Genomic DNA, 6432 nt, shown 5'->3' with positions numbered 1-6432 from the left:
ACCGACAAGTCGCCGACCCAAAACGTTGTGTGTACTGTGGATTTTTCGTTCATCTTTATATCTTCTCGTGGCCGCAGCGGCATTTTCTCATTAGCGACCGTCGATGGGGAACATACGCTGGTTAATAAGTATAAAAATAAAACAAAAACAGGATAAACACAGACGCTGATGCTTCACATATATATCGATTGAACTCTGAGTGTATGTGTTTCTACATACTCATTCACTTTTACGTTCTGTCGAGGCTGGATGCGTCTATTGCCGTCAGTTCATCTTCAAATCTCCCTCAGAGAACCTCCAAGCAACCAACTGTTCTCGGTCGTATCCAAATCCGAATGTCAACCTCGGTTTTAAGCCTCAACTAACTAAGCGTCCGACTGACCCTTTATCCCGTCAAGTGTCGTTTTTATTGTCAGATCTTTAATCCGTTCATCATATTTTTCTCGATACCTTTTCGATCGATGAAGTGATCATCAACTGCTTTAATTCCTTTCGCAATCAGAATACTTTTTATAAAATAAAAAAAATGAAATAAAATGAATACAATCTAATAGATATAGAAGAATTTAAGAAGGCTATAGCAATGTAGCGAACCGGCTCTGGTATTGGTGTGACGTATTGGTGTGGCGTATTAGTGTGACACATCAACAAAAATGGACAAACGAAAGGCTATATTTGTTTTGTTATTTAACTTCGTATATCCATTCATTTTTTTAAAGATAATCACAATGCAAATCATTAAATATAAATTTATTGTTTGATATATCGGGATGGTAGAGGTCTTAATATTTCGAGATTTTACATCTCTTTTTCAAAAAAGGAACAAAAGATTATTCTTAATAAAAAAAAGTAAACTAGGATTTAAGCATAGGTTTCCTTATTTATCAATATCACAATTACTACAGACATTTTCATATTTTTATTTATTCATCTATTCCATTTAATCTATTATATATTTAATATATATATGTGTGTGTGTGTGTCATAATTTAACATTTTAAAATTTGTGATGTGAAAAAGTTAAATTTCAAATATAGAAATTTTATTGTATGCAACACAAAGAATACAGCATATTAAGATATATTTCCTATTTTAAAGAAACATACCTAATTATGTTGTATTATGATTTATTTGCTCTATCTAGTATATTGAGCAATTTTATTTATAAAATATTACATCCAATAATATTTTGTAAGACCGATAATCACTGGATTTGCATACCAGTAGATTTATTGTATTTCATTATTCTGAATATATATATATATATATATATATATATATATATATATATATATATATATATATATATATATATATATTCAAAATATTCAAATCCAGTGATTGATTGTTTGTTTACAAACAGGCGGTTCGAGCACTGTAAAGTGGTGAACGAGTGTTTGTTTAAATAAACTTTCAAACAGGTTATTTGCGGGCATCGCTTCCGTGGTCGAGTTGGAGAACTGCCGACTGTCAACACGACGGTTCTAGGTTCAATCCTTGGCTTGGGAGAGGTGCTAGTCTAGCGACACTGATGAGTTGTGATACAACGAAACAGGACTGTATGTCGATGACTACAAATATATATTCATGTATATATTAATTCTCTCATAAATTTGTAGAATGTTTTGTTTAATTTTACCGAATGAGATAGTTACATATTTGTCACTGGATATCTTGATGAGGATTGATAATTTGTATCATTTGGATCACCTGGACGTTACTCATTTTGAATGTTATTCTCAGAACGCTTCAGCCGATGTAATCTCCGATCTTTTTCATGTATATTTTATCGAAGTCTCGAACCTTTTCTGTCGAACACAGGAATCTGCACGAAATTTTGAATGGAATCCTTGATTTAATCCACGGGGACAGCACACTCTTCGCACGTTATAAACGATCGAATAGAAATATTCAGTAATTCGCAATTGCATTATAGCATCGCCCGTACTGAGGATTGAACCTTCACTCCCCAGAAGAGTGCCACTTAGAACTGAATTTTACTCAGTGTTTTGTCTCTTACATTACGGGTTTTGCGGATAGATTCCTGAGTTTGACAAGATGCATCTGTGGAAGATCTGAGCTATAATCAGGCGAAACGTTCCAAAAAGAACACTAAACAGTTCTAACTGGACTGACTAACGCAAATAGTACAATCTGTTATTTAGTTTCTAACTTTGCAATAATAAAAGTCTAGGGTTATAATCAGAATTCGGTTCTGGGGTTCGGGAAGGAGTGAGTAACTCTCTCGACAGCAGCACGTTTCTACCCTCTTTTTTTTTCTAATCGACCACACCTGGCCTCTCGCCACCAATGTCACACCGCACATTCTGAACGTCAGCAATACGAAATTCCTTTCAAGAGAAGATGTTCACGACTCTTTTCTCCCCCCCCCCAGGGAATTTTTCCCAGCGTTTATATCCTCCTATCTAGAAAAAAAAGGAAGAGACAGAAAAAAATAGCTTCTTCCATCATGCTCTACCTTCCCCAGATGCCCTTCGCGTATACAAAGAGCGATGCAGATACGCCCGGTACGTTTTTTCCCCTCTTTTCCAACCATATACCCCACACAAAGTAATTGTAGTCCCTTTCCAAGTGTGATGCTTACTTAAACTGTATTGATCAACACCACGGTATCGTCTACGATTTCTATTTAATATTCTAATTTTTTCGATCATTTCGCAGAAATCTCATTTTAAACACGTCCTCTATGGCACCCAGTTCCATTCTCATTTTTGCCACTGTCCTCGCAAATTGTATTTATCTTGAAAGAACATCATGTACTTCATAATTCCACCCTATTTTATTTTCTCTACTTTAGTCCCACTGCAATTTAGAGATCGACCAGAAAACTGCGGTTGGTCTACTCTTCGAATATGTTAGAAATGTTTTACTAACCTGTTACTGACTTTATTTTATTTTTGTTTTGTTTTGTTTTTCTTTGTTTCACGTTGACTGTTTGGTTACTTCTGACTCGCCCTGCATAAGATCATATCTGATTGGATCTCATGTTTGGTTTCACGTGTAAACATAACTTGCTTTCACACAACTACACAACCGCATCACGCGTGCTGAGATTTAAATAACACATCGGCAGACAAAATAGATCTGATTAAAAACAAAAAATGTGTTCATTTATTTTAAAGAAATAAAAAAAAATATTGGAGCTAGTTCGGATATCCTTGAAAAACGTCTGCTGAACGTGAGCCACGTTTCAGATTTCAGTCAGTTCTGGTAAGTCAGCGCAGACAAAAGCAACCGACATATTTTATTTGTGGCGTTTGCTGTGAACATGCGAAAAAAAATGGCTTTCAAGATGTTAATGTTAGAATAGAGGTCAGACTCGCGCAACGTGATTTGCTTTGTAAAATTGTTAAAATTTTAACGATGCAAAAAAAAATAGTTATGAGATTAAAAAATAATATGAAATACGAAATATCATCAAAATAATGATATAACTTTACTAACAGAGAGACCCGATGTTACCCGGGAATTAGATGGGAATCAACGAGTGTTTCACACATTCAATACATTTATTGTCATCTTAATCGATGAAAATGACCATTTTTTTAATCAGATCGATTGATTGCTTGCTCTAGTCGGGGAATCACAGTGGTACATCGCGAGAAAGCGTCACATACTCCCTACGTTTCGTTCAATATACCTTGTTTGAAATGAAATAGAGTATATATTTATCCTTATACAAAAGTCACTAAGTGTGTTTGTGTGTGTGTGTGTGAGTTCCTCCCTCATAGGTTTCGAAACGGCTGAGATGATTTCTTGGTAAGTATGTCTAAGAGAACACCCAACAGGTCAAGACATACTTACCAAGAAATCATCTCACCAACGAGACGCATAAAAACTTTAACATTAAGACTCAAATTTTAAAGTAACCCTCCCTCCTCCCACCCCCACATATTCCCCTTCCACTCCATGTATCCCTATGCCCTCAGCCACACCAGAAATGAACTCCCCAGATCCTCCCCCACAAGTTCCTTAAACCCCAAAACTAAAACATTACTGACATACCAAGCGCCCCCTCCCACCCTCCCCCTTGTTCCCTCCCTCTCTTTCTTCCACCCCCCTCGCACCCCCCTGACCTCATTCACTCTTTCACTCTTTCATCCCAAAATAGTGAACATTTCTGTAAAAGTCTGAGGAAGCTACACACGGCCAAAAAACCGGCCGAGTAGCTGAAATAATAATGTAACTTAACAGAAAGATACGGTAATAAAAAATAAAACGCATATATATATATATATATATATATATATATATATATATATATATATATATGCTACTTTCATGACTATGGAAAATAATGCACACATCGCTTAGGGGTTCCCTCTATAAATTTCGCCATTTGATCATTATCTATCTATACTATTAATAAAATTCTAAATGTTTATTTATTTATCTATGTGTGTGTGCCTATAGCAATAAAACTTTCGAACGGATGAGCCAAATTGAAAAATTCGTTTTTTCCCTGAAATGTGTGAGTTCCTAGATTGTCCTTATCTATGTATGGTTAGTAACGCTGATTCACACAAAAAACTCGAAATAAGGGGTTTGGCGCTGTTTCGTAAACTTGTCGAAAAAGTTATCTGCCCATGTCAACGGAATTTTGCACTGTCTATATACAGTCGCGGTGACATCTTTCGGTGTACGGACAGGACTTGTGGCGCAATGGATAACGCGTCTGACTACGGATCAGAAGATTCCAGGTTCGAATCCTGGCAGGTTCGTAATAATTTTAACCATCATTTTATCCAACGTTTACTCATTATCGTTACGCTTAGTTAATTTTGTTTTTTCAGTGATTTTGTTTTGTGCATAAGGGAATTCCCCATAGTCCTAGTTCACAGGGTAAGCGTTGATTGTAAGACGATGTTGAGTGTACTTGATGTTAAGTGTACACGATTTTGTGTTTGACTCCGCTATTTATTAATATTATGAAAACGACAATTATGAGGATGATGGCTATGGTGATGATAACGATAAACGTGATGGAGATGATAACGACGACGATGATGCTGGCGAAAATGATGATGATGACGATGAGGATGATGATGATAATAATGATGCTGATAATTAAGATGATGATGCTTATAAAGATGATGGTTATGATGATGATGACAACAAAGATGAGGAGAGTGATAATGATGATCTGCAATAGAGATCTTTCTCTAAAACTCATATGGATGAGGTATTTTCTCAACCGTGCTAATCAAAAGAAATAGCTTGTGTTATGGATGACGACACTCAACGGATGAGGAGCAAACAATTTACGGGATAAAAAATTACCTACGAACTCAGACACGACATGATAGACTTCTTTATTAAATAGAAAATTATTATATTAGTTTTGCCGATATTTTTCGATCTTCGTAGCAGCCCAAGATTAGTCACGTAGTTGTGTTAAAACAGAAAAGGGCACCTTTACGAATTGCAGCCGCGAAGTGAAGCATCAAGAAATTATTTCCTCCTTCACTTTCGTCTTCATGTTGATACCTTATTCTTTATATGTATTTTTCTCTATCTATCTCTCAATCTACCTCTCTCCCACTTTCTCTCTCTTTCTCTCTCTCTCTCTCTCTCTATATATATATATATATATATATATATATATATATATATATATATATATATAAGTCTGTGTAGGTTATCCATTAAAGGCGTTGAGTGAAATTGTAAAATCAAATAAAAGACGTGTTACATTTAACACTTTAAAGCCAAATAACAACGCGAATTTTTAACCTTTATAAAATAAACGAATGTCTATTTTTAAAGAGAGATATATATTTCGGAGATATACACTCCTTTTTCAATCTGTATATATATATATATATATATATATATATATATATATATATATATATATATATATATATATATATATATATATATATATTCCTCTTATTCTTCGTCATGGTGTTGAATAGAAGAATTTGAAGTTAAGTCCACCTGATGTTAGCTGTGGTTTTTCTGTAGCCGGATAAATTACGCGTGGTCGCGCGTGATTTGAAAGTCTGGGTAGGTTTATCCATTAAAGGCGTTGAGTGAAATTTGAAAATCAAATAAGAGATGTGTTACATTAAACATTTTAAAGCCAAATAACAAAGCGAGTTTTTTTTAACCTTTATAAAATAAACGATAATGGATAAAGTGATAACAATAGATATAACTGATAAACGAAAGATATATATATATATATATATATATATATATATATATATATATATATATATATATATATATATAATGAAAACAAAGGAATGTAGTGTTTACATGATATACGCAACGGTAAACTTCAAACTAATATAAATAACTATTTATATATAGAAAATTTAATCCCAACCGAATTTAAAAAGCTCAATACGCTATAGAGAGTAGAGCTTATTTACTCTTATAATAAATATATAAATATATAAATAT

General features: G+C 34.1%; 1 non-coding gene across 1 annotated transcript; it reads left to right on the top strand.

Annotated features, from left to right (window-relative positions):
* The first annotated feature begins 4669 nt into the window (after nt 1-4669).
* On the top strand, nt 4670-4742 carry Trnar-acg (transfer RNA arginine (anticodon ACG)). Its single transcript has one exon. It is a non-coding gene; the product is annotated as a tRNA-Arg (tRNA).
* The last annotated feature ends 1690 nt before the right edge of the window (nt 4743-6432 follow it).

The sequence above is a fragment of the Euprymna scolopes genome, chromosome 29 (assembly GCF_053919585.1).
Source record: "Euprymna scolopes isolate OS-2025 chromosome 29, ASM5391958v1, whole genome shotgun sequence".
Lineage (NCBI taxonomy): Eukaryota > Metazoa > Mollusca > Cephalopoda > Sepiida > Sepiolidae > Euprymna > Euprymna scolopes.
This window is presented reverse-complemented; position numbering and strand designations above follow the sequence as displayed.